Source organism: Cupressus sempervirens, chromosome 3 (genome assembly GCF_028749045.1).
Source record: "Cupressus sempervirens isolate cs-2001-9-10 chromosome 3, ASM2874904v1, whole genome shotgun sequence".
In the NCBI taxonomy this organism is placed as follows: domain Eukaryota; kingdom Viridiplantae; phylum Streptophyta; class Pinopsida; order Cupressales; family Cupressaceae; genus Cupressus; species Cupressus sempervirens.
In genome coordinates, this window is record NC_143120.1 from 118,063,198 (window position 1) to 118,074,466 (window position 11,269).

Sequence of the window (11,269 nt, forward strand, 5' to 3'; positions counted from 1 at the left end):
TCTTGTATCCCCCAACCCCTTTTTTGTGAATTGAAATCTTAGTATATTTTTATTAATAGAAAATGACTATTCATCAAAAAATCTGATTTTATTGAGGTTCATTGCTGCACAAAAAATTATCAAATCTACATGGGATTTATTGGGCACCCAAGCCAAAGTTTAGATGCACAAAATCTGTTTTTATAAGCTGGAATTTTTCTTGGAATCGGGCTGCATCTGATCACTTTTCTTAAAACATTCTTGGTCAAACAAAGACTATGGTTTTGGGGGTGAACATGAAAATGGAGGAAGGAATAAAATATCCCATTCTCGGCAACCATTCAAGCGAGCACACACCGAGCATTCTATTAAGGACTCAGTTAAAGCAATCATCGAGTACTCTGAGATGCTTTCAACTGAGGAGTTGAAACCAGATTTTCAGCAAGATGAAAGACAATTTTATTGTGACGCCTTAATATTTTAGCACTCAATATAACTTGTTTATATTTTTATGTAATCGTCATTAGTTTAAATTTTCTAACTAGATAACAAGGTTCTACAAGATTGTGGATATACATCCCTTCTGATTTATCATTACCATATCCGCAATCTTAGTAAATTGTTTTTTTACATCTTGAGACTCACTTAACCTTATAACAAGGGCGATGATTGTTTATAAACTGCAGTTAACATACCTCTGAATAAGTGTAGAGAATCATTGAACTCTAACAAATATTTATAAATGAAGAAAATCAGTCATGGCCACCAATATCTACTGTTTGAATCTGAAAAATAATTAACATATCAGAATGCTTACATGGTTCAAGCGAAAAGTAAAGATTACCTTTCAAAATTTAGAGTATATGCAAGACAACAAGAGTTTAAGTACACGATTCAGAGCATAGGCATGGAGGAGAAGGACAATATTCATGTGGAATCAATCTTAACAGTGTCAAATCAACGATGGCACAATTTGTTGGTGACAGGAAAGGGAGCACATTGATGCCTGTTAATCCCAATAGTGAGCATAATATAAGGGCCTAGATCGATTATGATGGTGCTTCTAAACAACTGGACATAAGCATCATAATAATTGGACAGGTGAAGCCCCAGAAAGCCCTGTTGTGCCGATTTTTTTTTAATCTGGATGATATTTCAGAAGACCACATGTACGTTGCACAGTGAAATATAACTATATCCTGAAATTCCTCTTAACCCACCTACGAAAACCGAATTTCCACCATTGAATGAGGTATTGATATCCATTATTGTAAATGGTCTAATACCATCTTCTTCTCTTGCATCTGCTACATTAATGAAAGCATATGTTCCATGCATTCCAGACTTAATATAAAAGATTCTTGCATGCAATTTTCTCAACATACTATGAAATGTGTTGTACACCTGTATTTGGTGCAGTGAAAAACATACTTGTCACTGTTATAGAGAACACCTAAAGCAACCATTTAACTCACACTGGTATCTATAATGTATTCAACACGCTATTTATGATTGCATACTAGCCATAAATAACAAAATATATAGTTTATGCTTCTATGACTCTTCTATAATCTTCACTGTGATCAAATTATTCATACCTGTCAAATCATTTCTTCAATCTTCCGTTGTGCATCAATATCAAAAGGATCGGCATTAAGAAGTGCCTGCCACATACAAAGCCCTTATAGAATTAGAAAAGAAAAAAGAGGCAGTACCTTAAACAAGCAAAACTCTGTATGTCTCAAGCTGAAGGTTAGAATTAATATAAGTACCATACACAAATATACCATACACAAACCAAAGAATAAAATTTTCCTTAACAAAATACCATACACAAACCAAAGAATACAAAATCTCTATGCAACTCATGCAGTATGTGCATAGCCTCTTGGGATTTAACTTTCAAGTGGTAAGATTTTAATAATGGCATTATAGGCTGAATGAAAATGCCTCCAAACTGACTCAGACGAGAACACTTATCTCAGTTCTCTGTGATAAGTCCAACACTAGAAACAACATTTAAAAAGTGTTGAATTCAACAAGAAGAAGAAACCAAGTGTAGCTTTACATTATTCAAAGACCTTACAAAAATTGATTTGCAATAATTTTAAGTCTCTTGATCAAATAAACATATAGTAATTCATTTATGGAAGGAAATTTTATCTTGAAATAAATGTTAATTAGACAAATCCATGAAAGGCAAAAAAAAATTTTACCAAATGTGGGGCAATAAATTAGCCCAGAAAACTACTAAGTTCAACGTTGCATGTGAAAATTGTGAAAATTATAATTAAGATTGATTCATATCTACAATCATGAAATTATATTCAAAATCAATACAGTCTGAGCATAATAGCTGCTAGTAGTAATAGAGAAAACTGTAATGCATCAATTATAGACAGGCTAGACTACAACATACACAACCTATTTAGAAGACCTCAAACCACAAAAGGAATCCAATGCTGACCCAGCTTCAACTACCTTCATTCTCCATATTAATTGAGAAGAAACATTGCCCAACTTTTCGTAAAATTTTAATATATCCCTGGCTTCTTCTCATGAACAGTCATCCACTGTGGAAAGGATCGAGGACTACAACTGCTAGTTTAAAGTACAAATTTTTGTATTCACGAGGAAGGGATAAATCACACTTAAATTCATCAAAGATTGTTAAGTCATGGGCATGGACTGCTAATTGTCACTTTATCTATTGATCCAATCTGATATAAGCCATGTGCAGTCCATAAGGGAGGGGTCAGAGGTTCAAATCCGCAAGAGAGTAGGCTTGTAAACCTTGTTGAACAATATGAGTTGGCCAAAACTGCCAATGAATTTTAAGTTGCTTTCATGATTTGAAATCTGCATTTTGATCCATGTCTGGAGAGTTTGAGCTAAAAAATGGATGACACATTAACTGCAAATTGGTTGAATCTGGTACAGTTGCAGCTGGGACTTGAAATAGAATAAATATTTTCATCAGCTCTCACCTCCTAAGCTTTGCATATAAATTACTCCAGAGAATAACTCCCTCTAAAGTTCAACAAAGCAATATCTTTCTGGCTAAAGTAAATAGCTAGACTGAATATAATAACACTGACACATCAAAGATATGTAAATTGATTACAAAATCACCTTATTTGGATGCACATACACGCAACTTAAAAATTGCAAATGCGAACTTACTTCAAGTATTGTCGGCCATCAAAGCCACCAAGAGCATACAAAGCTCCACCCAAAACTGCTCCTGCTAAAGCAAATCGCTGCCAAAGTAGAGATCCAAACAAACAAAACACAAAACATTTATATTAGCAATAAGTACAAACATATTTAGTAAATAGGAAAAAACTACAATCAAGGGCAAACAAAATTGAAGTATACCATGACAGAATTACAGGAACCCTGCTCCTCTGTTTGACTGAAAGGGGTTAAATGTTTTCTCAAAAAATCAAATTCAAGAAAGACAAAGGCGATAAGCTTATTAAAAAGATGCTCTAAAGAATATAGTTAATTTGATTACAGCTTCTGGTTTGTATAATGTAAATTTAAAATCAACTTATGATTATTTATGCGCCAGTTATGTTTTTACATTCTGTTTAAACCTTAAAGTAAAAAAGAATCTCCTCTAGTAACTCAGAAAATTGGGTCACACATGCATGTGTGTGTGTGTTCTACAAATATTGTATCTAGAATAGATGTTTCTTTACTTATAACATGAAGTCAAATGGTGGCAATGATTCAGAAATCACTGCTTTGTGATTTTTACAAACTGACTTTTTTCATATTAATACATAATTATGATTATTTATGATGTAATATGTGGCTTCTCTGAGTTTTATTGTTCTATTAGACTGGTCAGCATTGAGCTGCACATCATGGTAGCATAGCATGTAATTTCCTCTAGAAAGCCTTTGGTCAAGAACTTTTATGTTAGTTGGCAATTGAACTTTGGAGCGATCAGTTAAGTTGTGTTTTGATTTGCAACATTACAGTAGAATTGAATATTTTAGCATGAGTGGTCAAAGCAGTGATATAGGCAGAGCTAGAGTTGATAAAGATTGTGATTGATCACTTTGCCCTCCAAGCCTCAGAGATGTCATCTTATGCAATGCAAATTCATATCCTAATGCAATATCTTTAATGCAAAATATCTTTGTGCTTTGCGGATAGCCAGGCCTCTTAATGGCATTGTCATTTATCCTCACTCAACTTGGACATTGACTGCTGGGATGTGACAAATACTACTAATAAGCTTATGTTATTGATAAGATATAGATAACGATAATGTTATTGAAGAACAATATATCCATTAAATCACTTGTAGGACAATTGTTCTTATTATATGGCTAATATCAATACCAGTTCTATCTCTGATTAGACAATCAGATATATATGCTAAGTGAAATTGATCTTATATATATTTGTATTTGGTGCAATTAGATGACCACTACTATATCAAATAAGACTGATTTGAATATGCAAGATAATCTTGAAGCTTTCTTTGATTAGAAAATGGGAGATATACTATGATAGAATTTTATAATCGCTTATAGTGATTGAATTGCTATCTCCGATGCAACATTTCCAATCATGCAATTGATTTCCACTTATTGCTTATAGCAATACTTGCTGTGTCTAATATGTAAAAATATGATTATGTGTTCTGTGTATGTTGCTGTGTCTAATATAATCTACTAACCCTTGCAACAATGGTGATGTCTCTAATTTTGGATTGATGTGCTTGGCAACCAGTTTATGCCAAATGGAAGATGCTCAATTAAGCAGATCCAAGAATGGATAAAAAGAAGAGAACAGTTTTTCCAATGGTTTTTGATGGAGTGATACCGACCTCTCTCTTATCCCTCTATGATGGGAGGTAACATCTTTTGGAGATAAAAGGACATCTCTTTGATTTCCTCTTTTCATAACACAGGGATTTATATCCTTGATCACTTTTAACATACATAGTCTAACTAAATACCAATTAACAACGCAGAAAACACTGACAGTATCCCCAAAAGACATAGAGAAGATTCTCAGGAAAAAACCTAACTGGTCAAAGCTCTTCTCAGGAAAAAACCTAACTGGTCAAAGCTCTTAGGAAGAATCCAAGGTGTAGTTAAGAACCTAGAAAAAAAAAGGCCACTGCAAGTTGGAAAAATCTCATGCTTCTAATGGTTCATTGCACTCAATAGCAACATGACCACATTGACTCTCCTCGAGAATGTGCATCTATCCAAAAGAAAAAAAAATGTGCATGACCACAACTTCCAAGTTCTTCCAAATAGAAAAACTGAAAAAGAAACTCCTTTACACTAAAAAGAACTTGAAAAAACTTTGGGAGGTCATGCACTAAAACCCAAAAGCCAATAAAAAATAAACCTTGATTATTGGTAGTAATCTCAAAGCCCTATTTAGCAGTCATATTTAAGATGCACCATTTTTGTATTTATCCAGTAAACTATGATATTATTTATACTTATAGTACCATGTTTCTAGTCCTATATTTCCATTTGGTTCAAATTCTTCTTTTTTTGGAGTTGGTTTTATTTTAACATGCCTCAGTTTCTCAACTTTATCTATGAAAGGATCAGAGGCTGTAAATCTTTTATCAGTTATAAAAGATCATTATGCAGCTGAGCTTATAGTCTTCAGGCAGTGTAACTTGACAATACAACCAAATGCAACTCATGACATAAATCAACAATGATGGCCATATTTAATGGAGCAGTTTCTAGCATATTTTACCAAGATCATACTATGCCATTTCAATTAGAGTTATTCTGTTTGTCAAAACCTAAAGTGACTCTTTCACCCCTTCCTGCATAAATTGTAATTTCAGTAAACTGTGTACTAAAACTTTTAATGAAACAAAACTACTGAAACCCTTATATCTTCGACATTAGATACATACTGGATGGTAGAAGTACAACTATAAATCTAAATTCTCAAGTGCAGTTTGACCAATTGTGTCTATTCACAAATACTTGAGCATTAGTTTTGTCAGCCGTGATGTTTCGCAAACAATTGGAATGTAGTATAAACCCCTTATTGTTTTCTCTAAATGTCTGCTGATTTGAAAGACCATAAGGAAAGGAAATGCACTATTTGCCGATTATTTTTATTGTTTTGAGTTCTCATTGTGATGACATTCTAAAAAGCATTGTGAAAGAGCAAGCACATTGAATCATCAATGAATCTATTGTTTCACCAAATTCATATTACAGAACATCAAAAGATAGACTAATTACAAATATTGCAGACCTATAGAATGCATATTTAATTGCGATTTGTGAACAACAACAAACTTTGGAAGTTTGACGTCTAATTTGTGTTCCAAACAAGGGTTTAGGAGTGTATTTTGACTCAAGCCCAGTGGCAAATAACAACATTCACTTGCAGACTTGTAAGATCAAAATTTAATAACTTGAATGCCTTCCGAAGTTCAAAGATCCTTCAGCAAGCCCTACTGCAGAAATTCCAGCGAACTCATATACCAAAGGGCGATTCATATAAGAAATTCCTGTCACACCTTTTACTCTCCAAATGGATCCAGATCTGTTAGGAGACTCAGATTTTTGCAGGTTTCGAATGCAAAAAAAATACCTCATAAATTCCCATATAGCAATACCCATGTTGGGTGTGTCCTGCAAGGTGCAAAAAATTTCATGTAAGGTTCCAATGAAAACCCTCGACGCGCGCTTCGGCTGTTAAAACGCAGTGTTAAACCTAGAAATGGCAGCTTTGTTTAAAATAATGTTTATTATAGTAGTTGGGCATTTAATGCACAGTCCAAAACTTTCTACTTGCTTCTTGGAGCTTCTCTCTTTGTGCAAAATGTGAACTTAAAATTATGTAGAAATCTCTAGAGTGCTTCATTTCTTGAAGTTTCTCAAGAACCCTCTAGAAATATGTATGAGCTCTATAAATAGAGCATTCCTCTCAGCTGTAATAACATGAAGAAATTTTATAGCTCTTTGATATATTTGAGTCTTGTTGCTCTGTTTTTTATGCTCTGTTTTCATTCTTTGTGCTGTTGTTTTAATTCATCATGGTATCAGACCATTTTTAGTTCTTTGGGCTGTAAATATATGATGTTTTTGGAATGAATATATGTGTTTTTCTTGTGTGAATCTTTACATTTGCAGGCTGTAACTAAGGAGTGAACAGCAGTTTGGTTTGGGACAAAAAAACTACATCAAAGGAATGATATTGCAGCAAAAGAAAAAGTTTTTTTCTTCAACAAATTGGTGAGATTTTTCAGTTTCAAGCTTGGGTGTTCAAATTTTTAAATATCTTTCATTCTCATCCGAAAAAAGGAGAGAATTTAACAATGGAATCACTTGGTGTGACTTTGCCTACAGTTAAATTAAATGGAAAAAATTATTATGATTGGGTATCTCATGTTGAAATCACTCTAACCCTTATCTCATGTTGAAATCACTCTAACCTTTCAAAATTGTTATGATATTGTGACTGGTAGTGAACAAAGGCCTACGAATCCAGGAAATGATCAAGATAATTGGAATAAAAGGGACAAGAGGGCAGCAGCACTAATCAACCTTACACTTTCAGAAGAAGTTTTTCCAGAAATTCGTAATGAGAGAAGTGGAGTCAAAGTTTGGGAGATTTTGAAAGATTTATATCAAAATTCAGGTGATGTATGGATCTTATCTCTCACAACTGAATTATACAATTTGAAATTATCAAGCTCACAAGAGATAGTTCCACATTTAAGTAAGTTAAAGGAAAAGAAAAATGAGCTTGCTTCTCTTGGAAAAGATATAGATGATAAAGATTTTGTGCAAATTATATTACAAAGTCTTCCAGGATCTTATCAATCATTTATAAGGGGTTTAGATACTGCAGATAAATTAAAAAGTATTAAATTAGAAGAATTGTGTGCTAAGTTGGTTCAAGAAGAGAAAAGACAAGTTAAAGAAAAAGAATCATTTGATGGTGAATCTCAAGCATTTGTAATAAAAGGAAAACAATATTATAAGAAGTCACAAGAAAATGAATCTAAAGAAAGAAATTGGAAGAATGAAAATAAGAGTATTTCATATATAGATCATAATAGAAGTAAATGGAAATGTCATTATTGTGGTAAAATGGGTCATAAGGCAAATGAATGTTTCAAGAAGAAAAGAGATGTAGAACAGAAAGTAAATAATTATCCAAAATTAGGAGATTCTAAAAGAAATGCATTTTGTGTTGCACTTAAAGAAAATAATACTTTCAAAGAAGATTGGGTTATTGATTCTGGTGCTACACAACACATGTCTCATAATGAGAATCAATTTGAATCAATAAGTGAAAATAATATAGAGAAAATATATTTGGGGGATAATAGTGCTTTAGAAGTTAAAGGGATTGGTAATGTCAAAGTTGATAATGGTTTGTTCAAAAATGTGAAATTAGTCCTTGAATCAAAAACAAATCTGCTTTCAGTATCTCAAATTGCAAGTCAAGGACATAAAATAGAATTCTACAATGATAAGTGCTTAATCAAGGATGTCAATGATAATTATAGAGTCATTGCAATTGGTAAAATGAAGAATGGATTATATAAATTTCAAGAATTTACTTCTAAATGTGGAGATAAACATATGTGTGTTATTGCCCAATATGATGATATGAGCAGGTTATGGCATGAGCGTTTGGGGCACTTCAATTTTCAAAGTCTCAAGCTTATGGAGAAATTACAAATGGTGCATGGGCTGCCAAAGATATCATTAAGCCCTAAGGTGTGTGAAGGATGTGCAATGGGAAAACAACATGTGGAAAGTTTCCCTCAAGGTAAATCATGGAGAGCAAAAACTCCTCTACATTTAGTCCATAGTGATGTAATGGGTCCTTTCAAAACATCATCAATTGGAGGATCAAGGTATGCCCTCACTTTTATAGATGATTATAGTAGAAGAATTTGGGTGTATTTTCTACAAAAGAAAGATGAAGTGTTTCAAAAGTTTAAAGAGTTTAAAGCTTTGACTGAAAAACAAAGTGGAAAGTACTTAAAGATACTAAGAACTGATAGAGGGACTGAATACATGAATAAAGCTCTTTTAGATTTTTGTAAAGAACATGGCATTAAAAAGGAATCAACTGTCTCTTATTCACCCCAACAAAATGGTGTTGCTGAAAGGAAAAATAGAACTATAATGGAAATGGCTAGGTGCATGCTTCACTCTAGAAATCTAGAAGCCAAATTTTGGGCTAAAGCAGTTCATAATGTCGTATATATCTTGAATAGAACACCTACTAAGGTAGTTTTGAACATAACACCAGAAGAGGCATGGAGTGGAAGAAAGCCTACAGTATCTCATTTTAGAATTTTTGGTTGTAAAGCATATGCTCACATTCCTGATGAAAGGAGGAGCAAACTTGAAAGGAAAAGCGAGAAGTGCATAATGGTTGGATATAGAGAGGAATCGAAAGGATATAGGTTATACAATCCTAGAACTAATGAAATCTATACTAAAAGAAATGTATGGTTTGATGAAGATGTTAAGAATGATAATTCTCCAACATTATCTTTCTTTCCAATTTTGATTGATGAAGAAAATTCTACTTCTACCAATAGTCAAAGTCAAGGTGTGCAAACCACTACATGGGATGAGACTCAAGTTGAAGAATCAAGTGAAAGTGATAATGAAAATTCAAAGAAATTTAGAAGCATCAAAGAAATTTATCAAGAAGGTCCTAGATATATATTTGCTAACTATGCTCTTATGACTAAGGTGATGCAGGTTGACACTCCAAACACATATGAAGAAGCAAAAGGAAAAGAAGAATGGGAAGCAGCTATGCAAGAAGAATACAATTCTTTGATGAAGAATGGAACATGGGAACTAACAACACTTCTAGAAGGCAAAAATGTGGTTGGTTGCAAGTGGACCTATAGAACCAAATTCACATCAGATGGAGCTATTGAAAAATACAAAGCAAGGTTAGTGGCTAAAGGTTTCTCACAAGAAGAAGGTATAGACTATACTGAAACCTTTGCTCCAGTAGCTAAGATGACTTCCATTCGTACAATAGTTGCTTTAGCTGCAAAGTTTGGTTGGAAAATTTTTCAAATGGATGTAAAAAGTGCATTTTTGCATGGTGACTTAAAAGAAGAAATTTATATGCAACAACCACTAGAATTTATTAAGTATGGAGAAGAGAATTTGGTGTGTAGATTAAGAAAATCACTCTATGGTCTCAAACAAGCACCAAGGGAATGGTACTCAAAAATTAATAAGTACTTCCTAGAAGTTGGATTTAAAAGAAGTAATGCTGATCCAGATGTGTATGTAAAATATTGTGATAATAAGGTTGTTATCATTGTATTGTATGTGGATGACTTGATTATTACAGGAGATCACACACATGATATTGAGATAACTAAAAATCAACTCAAACAAGCTTTCAAAATAATTGATTTAGGACCAATGCACTATTTTTTGGGTATGCAAGTATGGCAAGAAGAAGGAAGAATCATGCTCTCTCAAACTAAATATGCTCTTGATGTACTTAAAAAATTCAATATGAGTGATTGTAAACCATGTAATACACCATGTGAAATAGGAGTAAAGTTAGGTGCTAACTCTACTCAAAAGAAAGTGGATGGAAAATTATATAGGCAGCTTGTTGGAAATCTTTTGTATCTTACTATAACTAGACCAGATATTGCATATGCAGTTGGTATTGTATCGAGATACATGGCAGATCCACACATTGAACATTGGAAAGCCGCTAAAAAAATATTAAGATATATTAAGGGTACTTACCAGCTTGGCATTGAATACAAATATGGAGGAGAACCTACTTTAGTTGGATATATGAATTCTGATTATACAGGTGACATTGATGATAGAAAGTCAACTTCAGGATATATCTTCCATCTTGGATCGGGACCGATTTCGTAGAGTAGCAAGAAGCAATCAACAGTGTCACTCTCATCTACAGAAGCTGAATATATTGGTTTATCAAAGGCATCTCAAGAAGCATTATGGCTTAGGAGGTTACTTGAAGAATTGCATTATCCACAAGACTCTCCAACAACGATATTTTGTGATAATCAAAGTACTATCAAGCTAGCAAAAAATTCGGTATATCATGCAAGGTCCAAGCATATAGAAGTGCATCATCATTTTGTTCGAGATCTAATTGAAAGACAAGAGGTGGAGTTTCAATTTTGCAGAACAGAAGATCAACTTGCTGATATATTTACAAAAGCATTGTCTATTGTAAAATTTACAAAATTTAGAGATCTATTGCAGCTCAAAAATGTTTCTACTCTCTCCAA

At 33.3% G+C, this 11,269-nt stretch overlaps 1 long non-coding RNA gene across 1 annotated transcript; it reads right to left on the reverse strand.

Moving 5' to 3' along the window:
* Positions 1-752: 752 nt before the first annotated feature.
* On the reverse strand, positions 753-6,810 carry LOC149565054 (uncharacterized). The gene is made up of 4 exons (XR_016361993.1): positions 6,583-6,810; positions 3,163-3,239; positions 1,578-1,643; positions 753-1,383 (listed from the first exon to the last, which is right to left on the reverse strand). It is a non-coding gene; the product is annotated as an uncharacterized LOC149565054 (long non-coding RNA).
* Between the last annotated feature and the right edge of the window lie 4,459 nt (positions 6,811-11,269).